General features: G+C 43.0%; 1 long non-coding RNA gene across 2 annotated transcripts in view; it reads right to left on the minus strand.

The window, feature by feature from the left end:
- LOC308583435 overlaps positions 1–10,895 on the minus strand; it is a 60,050-nt gene extending 49,155 nt beyond the window's left edge. For both annotated transcript variants that reach the window (XR_014006211.1, XR_014006212.1), the window contains exon 1: positions 10,547–10,895. This is a non-coding gene — a long non-coding RNA (uncharacterized lncRNA). The remainder of the gene's footprint in view (positions 1–10,546) is intronic.
- Between the last annotated feature and the right edge of the window lie 4,938 nt (positions 10,896–15,833).

The raw sequence follows: 15,833 nt of genomic DNA on the forward strand, positions 1-15,833 counted from the left end.
AGCCACCTCTCCCCAGTAACATTGCTGAAGTGCTTCCCTCCCCTCTATATCTGCCATCTGTCATAGATGTTTAAGTTGAGTTTTCTGCATTGTGGGGCCTTGGACTAATCACCCTTGGGGTCCCTTCCAGCTCAACAACTCTATGATTCTATTTTTCAAATGCTGCAGCAGTGCAAACAATGAATCACCAATCACACACCCACATCCAAAATCACAGAGCTAAGAGTTTGTGGGTGCCAGACTCCCCTAAATTCCTGGGTTCAGTAAGTGTTAGAATTTAATCAATGTCTGGAGTCTAACTGGATGCCACACTCCTAAGCCCTGGATGCAGCTTCCTGTGTTCAGGAGATCACCTAGGACAGGCATAGGCAAATTCGGCCCTGCAGCTGTTTTGGGACTACAATTCCCATCATCCCTGACCACTGGTCCTGTTAGCTAGGGATGATGGGAGTTGTAGTCCCAAAACATCTGGAGGGCCGAGTTTGCCCATGCTTGACCTAGGAGATGAGCCATTAAGAAAACAAAGGAAAGGTAATAGGCCATTAAGAAAATGAATAGGAGAGTGGGCTCAGAGTTAGTTAAAAGACAAAGCCAGAGTTGAGAGTTTGCTGTGATGTGAGCTAGAGGAAAAAAGGTTGCAGGCTCTTAAAGGGAGCAAGCTGTAGAGGCTAGCAGATCACGATGGTTGAGTTCTGTTTGCATACAAGGCTGTGGCTGTGGACACGGGGGAGGGGGGACCAGACCCTTTGGGAGTGTTGATGCTGTGAGCCCCTCCATCGTAGGCTCAGGAATTGACCTGGCAACAGCACAAAGCTTTCATACTTAGATACGTATGGAAAAGGTATAGGACAGTTGAGAAGAGTGCTGGACTGAGAGCCAGGAGATTTGGACTCAAGTTGCATAGCTAAGAAGGGATTTATCAGCTGACCTTGAGCTGCGCTCTCTCTCTCTCTCTCCTGCCCCCCCTTCAGTTCAGCAGTTTATTGTGAAGATAGAAACAAGGGGAGGAGACACCATGGGGTGGAGGGAGATGCTCAGTTTGATCTAAAGCCAAGCAATCCATTACAGTGTGGCTAACTTTTGGAACCAATTTATTTTCATAGAGGCACTCCACCTGAGAAGAAATCTTGAATGATAGTTATCACTTCCAGTGTGGTGTTGTGGTTAAGAGCGATAGACTTGCAATCTGGGGAACCGTGTTCGCGTCTCCACTCCTCCACATGCAGCTGCTGGGTGACCTTGGGCTAGTCACACTTCTTTGAAGTCTCTCAGCCTCACTCACCTCACAGAGTGTTTGTTGTGGGGGAGGAAGGGAAAGGAGAATGTTAGCCGCTTTGAGACTCCTTAAAGGGAGTGAAAGGCGGGATATCAAATCCAAACTCTTCTTCTTCTTCTTCCCCTCCCCCCAACTAAAATAAAAAGTATTGAAGCAACATATAATTAAGCATAAATGTAATACCCCCCCCATGACAGATCAGTTATAATGGGTCTAAAATTGATCTGGTGCTCTTTCTGAAAGCATCACTTTTATTATGGGTTTTTTTTTTCATAGCCGGAAACCATTAAGATGGATGTGAAAAACGTGCATCCAATTAGCACTGCAGAGCTCAATAAATAGTAGGAGGACTGGTTTCTCTTTTCCCAGACTCTTACCCCTATTCTTATAAAATCACAGACCTGGAAAGACTCCAAAAGTCATCTAGCCCACCCTTCCTGATACAGGAAATGCACTATCAACTTCAGTGTGCCCACAACCACATGCCACCTGTCTGCTTCCAGCCATCCAGGGCTGCATTCACTTGTGGGGTTGTTGTGTTAGTTTAACTGTTTATAAGGCTAGAGCTTCTTGGTTTTTTAACATTCCTTTCATGCTACACAGACACATTCCATTACATCTTGCCCGCTGCTCTGCCGTGTTGTGGTAAATGTCATTCACATGGCAAGAACAAGCAGCAAACATCAACAGAGGTCAACTGAGATGTTGGTTTCAGCCACCCTGTATGCACATGATTCACTGTGACCCTCTCCCTCTATATGCTACCATTCTTCTAGGCAGAAATTTCTAGGCCAAAATACCAGTGTGCTCTTGTCAGGCAAAAAGAAGAGAGAGAGAAAAGAAACAGCCTGAGCCTTGAAATGGGTGGAGAGTTCAATGCATGCTGGTATATCACCTCATGACTCAACAACTCTGGTGTGAGCCCATGAAAACGGAGGGGGAAATTGCCAGGCAAAATTCCCACAGTTTTCTAAGGGATTGCTTTTTCCTGGAATCATATAACACAAGTGCTAAACTTGTGCAATATTCCCTCAGTTTTCTAAGGGGCTTCTGTGCCGTGTGAAAACTCAAAAATAATGCACAAATCATCAGTTAGGGAAATGTTGGGGAAATGGACTATACCGCAGTGTAAATGCAGCACAGAGCTGGCTGTTAACCTCCTCTTCTGTCTCAATAGCGCATGGAAGAGGATACTCACACAATCAGAAATAGGCTGGATCTAGACATATCAAAAAAGTGTTTCAGGAAAATGCATTCTAAACTTCGTAAAGGGAAATCGTGTTGGTGAAAAACGGGACTCCACAGCGCCATCTGGTGTCACAGTGTTATAAGCCTTATAAAATGCTTTTCCTTTACCAATGCAGCTGAGTCTCTAGTTGGCTTTGCCTGTCATTGGCTGTGGCTCTGCCTACTGTTCGTCTCCCTGCCTTCTGCTCTACCAGCCTCAATGGGCACCAATCACCACTGAGAGTCCACATCTTCTGAAGCTATGTATTCCGCTTTTGAACATCAGGATGGTCTGCTTAGAGCCCTGGGAGGACTGTGTGAGAATGATGTTTGAGTGAAACATTCCATAATCCCGGGTAAGTGTGTTTATTGTATACTGTTTGTATATTGCTAGGTTTCTCTGTATAATTATGCCACCTATAGTTGTGCTTACAGCTAATGATCTACTGCCGCCACCACCAACAATAACAATAAAAACCCACAGCTGCGCAGTCTGCACATGAAAGACTTGGAAGTATTTCCTCAGGAATGTGGTGTTATCACTCTTCCCAAGTATGCTAGACCAAATGGAAGGGATTGAAAAAGACAAATTAGTCAAAACAGTCTTTCATCTGGTGTTCTGTCTTCTGAAATAGATTACAGTCTGCCATTTAATTTTAACGTTATTATTGTTCTGCATATTTTCTTCAAATCCAGTACAGTATTATTCTTATATTTTGGATCTTGTTCTTGTTAGGATGAAGCTTTTTCCTAATTCCTGTTACAGTCCTGCACGCTGTTTCTCATAAGTAAGTATTCTTGGAGTAGCCAGTGGTGTAATTGAAATCCAGCTGCGCTATCCCCTCTTTGCAGAGAGTACAGGAGAACAAACCTCTGTAAATCATGTGTCTTTCGTTTCTGTCTAAGCAAGGCCTGGAGATGTGAGTAAACGGAATCAGATTTATTGTCCGTTGCCAGTAAGCCAACAAACAACTTCCTTTTGATAACATTTACTAACAAAAATAGCCAAAGTGAGCATTATTTATAGCTTTATTAAAAGCTATTGTCATGGTCTGTAACTATTCTCCGAGTCAGTATTTTCTCCTTCCTAGAGTTTGCAAGACTTCAGAGGGGGGTGTTAACATTGCATTGTTTCAGCAGGGGTAAAATATTTGCACTGCTATCACAATTATCCATTTCAATTTGCTACACTCTCTGCTCTCAGATCAGGACCATTTTGCAGCACATTTGACACATGAGCTATACCTTTACAGCCCACTGTCTAGTTCCCACTTTCTCAAGAACTGTGGCCCTGGTATTATTTTCAATTTTCTTAGCCTGAAAAGATGCTGAGACTGGCCTACTATTTCCTATAGCCAGGACCCTCCAGCCAATTATTTTGTTTCTGGTGGAACCTATGGCCTCTTTGGCCCATGGACCAATAGATTTGAATGTCCACCAAACAGCCAGTCAAACTGACCAATTGCTCTGCAGCTTGTAAAGGTAACAATAAAATACAACTCTAAACCTGCTGAGAATTACAGGAAAGGGTGCTCTCAGTATCCTGATCATGGTTTTTATTCATGGCACCTTTCCCTGTCATTCTGAGGCAGATGTGGCGGTTTCATCTGGCAGTGAATAAGCCTGGATTTAGACAAAAGTGAGCTGTTGTTGTTTACATTTGTCAGTCATGTTGTACAAAAAAGTCTCAAAGCAACTTAGCAAGATAAAATGCAAAGAATGTACAATACCAAATTCCTAAGATTCCCACAACACAAAATTCAGCCAACAACACAATAAGAAGGACAAGTCCTATTCCACCCACTAAAAGATAAGTGCTACAATAGAGGGTAACTGGGCCACCAAATGCCTGTGGAAATAAAATTGTCACTGGTGCCTAACAACTGACGATGGTGCCAGGCACATTCCACAAATGAGGGGCCACCAATGAAGAGGCCTATTTTCTCTCAGTTGAGGCACAAAGAGAAGGGTGTCATGTTACTTGTGTTGGATGGCCCTATGACTGGGAAAGTCATGGATATGCATGCAGCAGATGGATCGCAAGGCCCCGACCCAGTTTAAAAGCATCACCCTATATTACACTGCCTTACATCACCTGACTTTCATCTAAAGGTGAATTTCCAAATATAAAAGCACAATGTCATAATTCAGAATAATTTCTTAACAATCAAAACAATTCTAGTCACTACAACCACAGGCAATATAAAATTACTAAACAGAAGGGTAGTTAATCAGAGTTCTCCAAAACATGGACAAAGGGATCCAAAGCCTGGGTGCTACCACAGAAAAGGCCCCGTGGCATGCCAGCACCCGTCAAATCTCTGAGGGAAGTGGAATTCCTAGCAAGGCATCTCCTACCAGTCTTAACTCCAGAGCTGACCTGCACGGCCTGAATTATTACCTCAGTTTGATACAGTGGTAGGTAGAATATTAGACTTGGACAAGGGAAGCTGGGTGGCTGTTGGATGATATGGGAGCAGCCATACTAAACTAACCTACCTAACTTTCACACCAGTTTTCATGAAGCTAGAATTGAATAGCCCCATGTACGGTGGGATACAAATATGGTAAAAGTTTGCTTTTCTACCAAGAATCAAAGAAACACATGAGGAGGTATCGGGGAGTTCAGACCTTTCCTGACGTTCTCTCTGGAGAGAATCACATAGTTGTTTTATTGACAATGGGGTAACTTGTGTCTTTCAGTGTTTTCTTGCTGATCCACTGGATGCACAGATAGCAAGCAGAAGCTGTAAGTTGTGAATCTGATTTCCAGGAAGAGGAAACACACCCGTGAGCGAGCAATGTTTGGGTGCAGCAACTGGAGGGGAACCAGCTGTTCCTTCTCAGAAAAGAGCTTGAGACAGAAGCAAGCATTAACTGTCTTCGCCCAACCCTTTCCGATCCCTGCACTTAGCCAGTTGTCAGTCAACATGGCGTCTCTTAGCCAGGATGCACCTTCATGTTTCATCATCAACACTGCACTATAAAGTTTGTGGTGTTCGGTTTTTCTGAGACACTCGAATCGTGGTGACAAAAAACTGCCTATAAACTCTCTGAGTCATTTATAATAGAAAGGTAGCAGCAGGTTTCATGGTATTACCCAGGGATACGAGCAGCCTTTGTTTGCAGTCATTACAAGCAGAAGCAAATTCCCTTTGTTAGATGACAGAATGTGTCAGCAAATTATGCCTCCCTCAATAGATCATTATTTCTCCTTCAGAAAGCAGGGTTTGCAGAAACCTGATACTTTACACCTTGAGGAAAATGACTCACAAAGCATCTTCCAGATATCTTCCCGACTCCTGAAGGCAGCGGTATCTGAGGCCTGCTCTCTGAAGCTGGATTAAGTCAACACAATAAAATAACAAGCACAAAGCCTTTGTCATTTCAGTCCATTACCTAGTTAAGCAGAAGTGTTTAGTTCATGAGTCCAAACAAGACTGGGGTTATGAGGATTAGTAGGTGTCATGGCCAAACAGCTTTCCAGGTCATGTGGCCAGCATGACTAAACCGCTTCTGGTGCAATGGGACACCGTGACGGAAACCAGAGCACATGGAAACGCCGTTTACCTTCCTTCCACAGCAGTACCTATTTATCTACTCACGCTGGTGTGTTTTCGAACTGCTAGGTTGGCAGGAGCTGGGACAGAGCAACAGGAGCTCACTCTGTCGTGGGGATTTGAACCACTGACCTTGTGATTGGCAAGCCCAAGAGGCTCGGTGGTTTAGACCACAGAGTCCCCTGCGTCCCCTTCACCTTTACATCCTGAAGTATAGTGCAACAACAGTGAGACAAGAAAAAAACTGATATTTTTCGTATAATAAGTTACAAGAGTCCAGCAGGAAGTTACAGTATATTCACAGACAGGAAATGAAGTAGTATGCTTAGAGGTACCAGCCTGTTGGTTTTGGAATCAAGGTGCTCATACACAGAATCATAGAATTATAGAGTTGGAAGGGACCCAGATGGTCATCTAGTCCAACCCCCTGCAAAGCAAGACACCTGCCCACAGCTGTCCCTGGGTGGGCTCGAACCACCAACCTTCTGGTTAACAGCCAGATGCACTGCCCATTGTGCTACAAGGATGTACTGTATGTAATTCTGCCCTCTTGTCCTTAAAGAGCACTATTAGAGGCCCTAAATGAGTGGTTGTTTATGTGTTTCATTAAACAGACTTGTATATTCTAGAGAGAATATCAGATTCTGGGTTGTGCAAACAAGATCCCTATTATGAATAAAACCAGCCAGCCTTTGTTTTTATTAGGGCCTGTGATATATGGAAGAAATTATGCTCCCTGGTGATTTAATTAGACTTCTCTGCTTTGCCTTGCCAGACAGTGTGGAGTCTTCAAATATCCTGATCAGTGTTCAAGGTTGATATCCAGAAATACTGCTACATTAGTGGGTTTGTGTTTTTTAAAAAATCTCTTTCAGTTCTGAAATAAGATGCTAAATATTGATTTATTTTTTTAAGACAGAAAGATGAATGGTATATCCTTGTGGAGACCTTCTCTTTTGAAATATTCCCAGCATGCTTTGTCTCCTTGTAACATTTAACAGAGAAATAAAGAAGCTTGGAATAATACCAGCAGGAATGTGCTGATAAGTAAGCATAAAAGGGCCATAAAATATTTGTGACTTGTCTGGACTTCCTGGGAAGCTAAGCTGCTATCCAATCTCCCTATAAAAGGCAGTGCATTTAGTATGTGCACAGTAGACCACAATTAGATAGATAATGTGGTGGTTTCATGACTCAGAAATTTAGATGCTTCCAAGTGTGTGTTCTGAACAGGAAAACAAGACAATGCATAACTTTTAATGGGGTGCAAATATTTTTATTTTGATGATGATGATGCAAAATTCAGGAGTCAGTGAAGTTTTGTAGGAGGCAGCTTGGAGAGGGGGAGAGATGTAGATTAGAGCTTGTGGAAGGCAGTGTCTTTATGAGTTTGTCCTGGTCTGTTTCATGCTCTGCCAGTAGCCACTTGAACATTCCTCAATTGGAAGGAACAAAGAGGACTAGTGACCCTGTTTTTTGGCTTGTTTAGCCTACCTACGATGTAAGCTGAATTGCACTGAAAATGACTGAGGAAGCTGACAAAGGAAAGAGACAAGGAAGGGATTAGGGAAGTAAGAGAAAGGGGGAACATGACCCTTCCACTGGCTCGGCTGAGAAACCATCTGGCTCTTCCTCAAGTGACACCTATGCCTAGAAAGTCCAAGTCCAAGCAGTTTCCCACTTACCCTGTGCTTTCTAGGCTCAGGTCTCAGCGGTTTTGCCCTGCCACTTTCCCCTGGAAAACCCGCTCTTTGGCGCTAAGTCGGAACAAAGAGCAGTCTGCAGAAAATCCCATTTCTGTTTGTTCCAATTCAGTGCTAAACCATGTGTTTCCATGGAGGAAAGCATTAGGGCAAACAGAACTGTGGTTGAGCCCTAGATCTCTTTTGAAGCCATCCAAGCTGATTCATTTCCTGAATCTTCCAGTGTTCAGTTTCTGACAGAAGGAGAAAAACTTTCCCCTATCCACTTTCTCTACACTGTGCATTATTCCACACACTTCTATCACGTCTTCTCATATTCACCATTTCTCTAAACTAAAAAGCCCCAGAGATTGTAGAATTTCCTTATTGAGGAGTAGCTCCACCCCCCAAAATCATTTTGCTTGCCTTTTTCTGAACCTTTTCCAGATCTGCAATATCCTTTTTGAGCTACTTTTTTATTTAATGTCGGTGCCGAGTTCAGAATGTATATGATTCATCCGCCATTTTTTGTCTTTGTAAAGTCAGTTGTAGTACTATGTGTTTTCCTTAACAAATGATGCAGATGCTGTTAACTCAGTCACTATTTCCCCCTAGTGGTTGTTCAGAAAATGCATTCCTAAATGAGACACCCAGATGTCGAATAAGCCTGAAAAAAGCTTAGTTATATGAAGTGAATGGACTAAGGATCAGCTGTCTGTCAACAGGGAAGGCCCTTGTCTGATATGTAACACAAGAGAATTATAAACAGGAGGTACAGCCAATTTATTCATGATACCAAGTGCGTTGTTTCTAATGTTAGTCATACTCATTATATTAGTCAGACCCATTAAAATTAATGGACATGGTTAATTTAGGTTTATTCATTTCTGTGGGTCTACTCTGAGTAGAAGTTAGTTGGATGCAATCTAGGGGCTCTTGCTTATGCCCAAGTAACTGAAGTAATTAAGAGTACAATGTAACTTCATATGACTAAAAGAGCTCATTTTGGGTCATGATTATGATTCTATGTTCATGACTCTTTGATTACACATGCAGACACATGCATTAACATGTAAGGTATGTTGATCACAGGCATGAGTAGACCTGGCAACAGTCTTCATGGAGAAGTCATTTTAAAAGTTGTGCAAGACAGAAACAGCATTAAATGAAAAATAGTAGTAGTAGTAGTTGTAGTAGTAGTAGTAGTAATAATAATAATAATAATAATAATAATAATAATAATAATAATAATAATTTTATTTATACCCCCGCCCATCTGGCTGGATTTCCCTAGCCACTCTGGGTGGCTCTCAGTACAAATAGCATTAAATGAAAAATACACCAGGACATAAAGCAGATCACACACTCCAGCATTTCATCAGAGGATGTGCCCCTTTTGCCAGAAATGTCCTAATAAGAGGAGAATGAGACAAGCGTTTTTGTTTGGATAAGCTAATGTTGTGTACTGGCTGGCAGAGAACAAACCATTGCATTGCTGACAATAGACTTGCCCACATTATCCACCACTTTAAAGCTCTGTCTCTGAGCACCCCTGTTTTTAATCTGGAGGTTTTCCCATGAAAACCTGCTCTTTAGAACTCAATTGGAGCAAACGTCAATCTACGGAAAACCGAAATTGATGTTCGCTGGGAATTGTCTGTAGATTCTCCTAGCCCTGCCTCAGTTGTCAAGGAAGGAAGTCATCGGACAAGTGACAGCAGGTGTTGATGACAAAATGTCTTTCTTCAGTAACAAGCAGGGAGGGGGAAAGCAGAGCCATGAAACAGCCTGAGGTTGCCATAAACCTCCGTCTTTTCCGCACACACAACAGGAACCTCATGGGGGGAATTGCTGAAAATAGGTCATCGGATAGTAGGTGTGTATATAAGTGATATATACCAAAATGTTGGACTAGTATAGGTCAGTGGAGTTCATGTAGCTGGCATAATAATGTATTCTGAGCCCACAACAGAATTATTATGTGGTAATCAGAACATCATTGATCCAACAATCTCTGCTCTCCTTCACATCACTCACAAAGAAACAGCTTTAATGCTTTGTTGGACATAAGGCCTCTATTTACAATTGCTTGGTTGCCTGCTGGGTTAGAATGTGAGAGTTTGACTCTCATAGGCATAGAAATCCAGATCCAAACCTTGGCTCTTGATCTCTTTTCATTCATCCAAGTGCAGGATCACACTAACGAGAAGCTGAGAAAGGTGTAACTTTCTTCCTGTCCCTTTTTTCCAGAGTTATGCTCATCCACTTTCTTTCCTAGGAGATTACGGTATTTCACGTCTCTAGATTAGGAGTATTAGGCACTAGTGATTTCTGTGTCTCCTTATATGCTGCTCCACATTAATTGCCACACCTCTGATTTATGCAGGCTTTGTTTCTTGTAATAAACCACCTCTTTTGAGTAGTCTTGTGTGAGCTCATGTTCTTGACAGTAATAAAGACTGGGTAGACACACAAGGGAACAGAGCTCAAATGTTTCACCTGCAAATGTTCCTGTGTGTTTTGGGGTCATGTACACGCACATGCACGCTCCTACATACGTGACAGCCCTTCCTCAGCAAGAGCTCAGGATGTTGTGTATCAAACAAAGGAAAAGACTACAACAACCTATCTATAGATACTAAAATTTTAGTACCAGACCATAAACACTGCAGGTGAGGAATGTAGCTCTTATTTATGAAACTTCAGGCAAATAAAAATGTTTCCAGGTGGCATCTGGAACCTAGCAATGTGGGAGACAGATACATCTCTAAGAAGAGATAATTCTAGAGTTGACAACTTACCTTGGAGAAGGTCCATCTACATGTCTTCTAACCCCAGATTCCGGCAGTTCCTGCAAGCAGGGGAGGCCCTCACACACTGATCTTAAATATTGATTTGGTTGGCGTTGGAGGAGGAGCTCCTTAGGATGATTGGATCCCAAGCTATGTAGGGCCTTGGTTCACCAACACCTTGATTCGAGCCTGGTAGCATGCAGTCAGTGAAGGCAGAGATATTTTTGGACAGGTGTTATGGAATCCCAACCCATTTAATAACCTGCTGGTCACACAGTTGAACCATTGTAAGGTGCATTACAGGCTAGTTTGCACAGGTAAACATCCACCCTCCTGGAGATCCAGGCCTTTGAACGTATCACACGTTGTACTCCTAGCTCATGCCTTTTGGGCACACCTGTCTTGTGTAATGACTTCAGGATTGCCAAGGCAAGAAGGTGGCTTGCCTTTCCTAGCTTGGTACACATTGAAATGCTGACATGGCAAGCAGACTTACAAAGGCAATTTTGATTTTGGGGATCTTTCTCAAGGGCTGTTGGTATGCTGCCCAAGAAATAAGCAGCAAGCAGGATCACTAGGGACACCATGTGCATCAGGTTCAGCATCCTTGCCACAAACTAGCTGCAGGGAAGGGAGCTGGTCGCTTCTGAAAAGAAGTTTATGATAAGCAGCCAGGCAGTAGGAGGGTGGCTAACAACCAGTCATCTGAGTTATGAGGCTGGTTTGGGCACTAGCTCTGTCCGGCTAAAGGACATGAGTCATATTCGCCCCACACATTTAAAGCCCTCTTGTACCATTTAGGCTTCCCTCCAAAAAATCCTGGGAACTGTAGTTTGCCAAGGGTGCTGGGAATAATCCCAGGATTATTTAGGGGAAACCATGACTGTGACATAATTAAAATAAAAAAATTCCTTCCAGTAGCACCTTAAAGACCAACTAAGTTAGTTCTTGGTATGAGCTTTCGTGTGCATGCACACTTCTTCAGATACACTGAAACAGAAGTTGCCAGATCCTTCTATATAGTGAGAAGGTGGGGAGGGGTATTACTCAGAGGGTGGTGGGAATTGGAGATTGGCAGATAGCTGAGATGAGCCTGTTGACGACTCTTAACGACTGTAATAGGTCTTACAGGAAAAGGCAAGGGGTGAGAAGGTGAGAAATGGCTTAGAGGTGTTCTGTTATTTTCTTTTTTGGGTCTGTCTTGCAGCAAGTTCTCTCTGGGTATCAGTCTGGCTCTGTTGATCTGTTGTCTAACTTTAGACAGGCTGATACCCAGAGAGAACTTGCTGCAAGACAGACCCAAAAAAGAAAATAACAGAACACCTCTAGTCATCACATACAGCTCTCAAGTTAAAACAGTACAACGCATCATCAGAGATCTACAACCTCTCCTGGACAATGACAGTTCTCTTTCTCAAGCTCTGGGAGGAAGACCTTTCATTGCCTACAGACAGCCACCCAATCTTAAACAACTCCTAACCCACAATAATACTACAACCAGACTTAACACGGACACTGGCACCAGAGCCTGCAATAAACCCAGATGCCAACTTTGCTGCCACATACACCCGGACAACACCATTACTGGCCCAACAACATCACACATACCATCTCGGGACTATTTAATTGCTCATCGCCTAACATTGTGTATGCCATCAAATGCCAACAGTGTCCTTCAGCTCTCTATATTGGACAAACAGGCCAAACCTTACGCCAAAGAATAAACGGACATAAATCTGACATCAAGAATCACAAAACAGAGAAACCAGTAGGAGAACACTTCAATCTCCCAGGACATTCTATACAAGATCTCAAAGTAGCTGTTTTACTACAAAGGAATTTCAGAAATAGACTGGAAAGAGAAGCTGCTGAATTGCAGCTCATTACCAAACTTAAAACCATGGAGAGACCTGGTCTGAACAGAGACATTGGATTCTTATCTCATTATACATGACTAAGCCATTTCTCACCTTCTCACCCCTTGCCTTTTCCTGTAAGACCTATTACAGTCGTTAAGAGTCGTCAACAGGCTCATCTCAGCTATCTGCCAATCTCCCATTCCCACCACCCTTCTGAGTAATACCCCTCCCCACCTTCTCACTATATAGAAGGATCTGGCAACTTCTGTTTCAGTGTATCTGAAGAAGTGTGCATGCACACGAAAGCTCATACCAAGAACTAACTTAGTTGGTCTTTAAGGTGCTACTGGAAGGATTCTTTTTATTTTGACTATGGCAGACCAACACGGCTACCTATCTGTAACTGTGACACAATTGTGATTTACATGGATGGTATGGATCTCTGGGTCCATGATTCTCTGGGGAATTGTCTTCTCCCATACCAACCACCTTCCCACTCTGTGAGATGAGATTGCAGGCTCCAAACCATTCTGCCCAGGTGTGACAAATTCCCTTCCCCACAGGCCAGGCATAGGCAAACTTGGCCCTCCAGATGTTTTGAGACTACAGTTCCCATCATCCCTGACTACTGGTCCTGCTAGCTAGGGATGATGGGAGTTGTAGTCCCAAAACATCTGGAGGGCTGAATTTGCCTATGCCTGCCATAGGCTGTTGCAAGGATGGGAATGGGTTGGGAAGAACCTTATGGAGTCCATGAGAAAGGGTGGTGGAGTTGCTGATGGACTGATGGGCACTGTGTCCCACTTATGGAGGAGGCATGATGGCAAGAAGATAAAAGGGCTGCACCAATTATCAGTGAACATCTTGCCCTGGAAAGTACAGATAACCCCCTCTCTGGCCGTCTTTCGCTCACTGCTCTCATTTTGAAAAGAAATCTATCCATATTCTGCAAATAAAAGAATTAGTTTGATACTATACTATATTACACTGAAATATGTTTAGTTGTTTATCTGATGGCCCTTGAACCTTCCTGCCACACTTGCCATCCTCTCCTGCCCCCAGGCCCTTTGAGAACTGCTGAATTAAGATGGAGAGGAGAGAGAGATTTGTGTGTTGTCGGTAGGTTGGCGATTCCATTCTGAATCAGTCTGATATCTGTAATGGAAAAGCTATAGAGGCTCAACCAGTCTTTAGACTATGGCATGTCTAAAGTGAGGGAGCGGCTTAAGCACATGCAGGGCTTTTTCCATGGCAATGGGAATCCTGGCCAATCAGGGCTCTTGCCCTCATGGAGGTAACTCGGCAGGTGCAGAAGCTGCTCCCTTCAGACAGAGCCAACCATATGGGAGCACAGGGGACTGCCTGGCACTGAGTCAGTCCATTGGTCTCTCTAGCTTAGCACTGTCGGCACTGACTGGCAGCAGCTCTCCAGGGTTTCAGGCCAGGGACATTGCTGCCATATGCAGCAATACCATGGGATAGGGCTAGTCCTATATGTTACTGATGGCCTCTTTACACATTCAGTGCCTAGGGGTTCTGGAAGCTGGAATAGGGTGATAGTGTACTTGTGAGCCTGGGAATTTCCTGGGTATTCCTCCAACATTTCACCAATGAATATAGGGACATCCTAAGGAAAAGCAGGACATTCCGGGATCAAATCAGAAATTGGGACAGTTTCTGTAAATCCGGGACTGTCCCTGGAAAATAGGAACATTTGGAGAGTCTGTTTTCCATGCCTTTACACCTTCAAGATAGCAACAAAGGAAGCTGCCTTATACTGACTCAGACTATAGGCCCATCTAGTTCAGTACCATCTCTACTGACAGTGGCTCTCTAGGGATTCAGACAGGAAATTTACCCAGCTGCACCTGGGGATGCCAGGAATTGAACTCAGGACCTTCTGCATGAAAGGCAAGTGCTGTACCACTAAGCTATAACCTTTCCCTGCGGAAATGTTACTGATAGACTAAAATATCCACTTTGGGCTGCCATCTTAAACATACCTAATACAGCGTAGACTCCACTGAGCACAGTGGGTCTTATTTCCAAGTAAACATGAATAGGATCGGTCTGTTGGAAGTCAAGATGATGCCAACATGCAGGGATGCCAACTTGAATAGAATATTGAGAGGGGAGAGAGAGAAGAAGAAGAAGAAGAGTTTGGATTTGATATTCCACTTTATCACTACCCGAAGGAGTCTCAAAGCGGCTAACATTCTCCTTTCCCTTCCTCCCCCACAACAAACACTCTGTGAGGTGAGTGGGGCTGAGAGACTTCAGAGAGAAGTGTGACTAGCCCAAGATCACCCAGCAGCTGCATGTGGAGGAGCGGGGAAGTGAACCCAGTTCACCAGATTACGAGTCTACTGCTCTTAACCACTACACCACACTGGCAGGTGATCCCTGCCCTGCATAATTGATCATGAGACATGGCACATGTGTACCATTTGAGTGGCAATGCCCATCAACTTTAGGGCCCCCCAGGCCCCTCAAATATTTTATTGGGGAGCCGAAAGAACCTCGGCCCCTAGGAGTTGGCTCCTATGCTAACATGTTGCTGAGAGCAAGATAGCATGGTAGTTGTGTCATATTGACATGGATTCTAATGGATTCTGATGTCATGAATTCTAATATAATGAAAGAGGGGGCAAAAACAAAACAAAAAACAAAAGCTAAATACTTTTAAGCATTTATTTTTATTTTTGCTAACCCTATTATGTACAGTAGCCAGTGAAGCTCCAAATATTTCAAACATTCCCTAGAAACCAACAGTTAGATTGGAGCATAAAATGGCACATATGTTAATTTATCAGCTTTTACCATTTGCTCTTGAAAATCAGCAGCAGAAAAATAATAATTAACTGCTAACAGCCGTTTTGTCTCATCTAATTCAAACCAAATGCATACACGACATAATAATTATACCGTTCTAGTTTTACACAGAATAAGCAAAGTCATTGTTACACTAATCCTTTACCAAATTCTCCCACCTATCAAAATAGCAAAATATTATTTTATACATTTGTTAAAAAGTTAATATGTCCATTCAGGGTAGTTTTACATATTTACACAAAAGCAGCACTTCATCAAAGAAGCTATCCAATTTTCTTAAAGGGAGCATTTGCAATGAAAGTTATGGCTGCAAGTCCTCATCCAGCCATTTTCACACACAAATTCCATTGATTCCTGTAAGATGTATGCATGCATACGCACATGCAGAACCTTAAAATCCCACATACAGCCCCAAATCTTAATAGTAGATAATTCCTAATATTGCAATACTTAATTCCTAAAAGTCAAGTCATAAAAATGTTTAAAGGCTAAAAGTACAAATCCTTGTAATTGAATCCCTAGGTTTATGAACAATTGTTGTAATATCTAGAACAGATTTTTTAAAATTGGATCACATCTATTGCCCCAGTCCATCTCTGTTTGCA

This window comes from Podarcis bocagei, assembly GCF_964188305.1.
Source record: "Podarcis bocagei genome assembly, chromosome: 3".
NCBI lineage: Eukaryota > Metazoa > Chordata > Lepidosauria > Squamata > Lacertidae > Podarcis > Podarcis bocagei.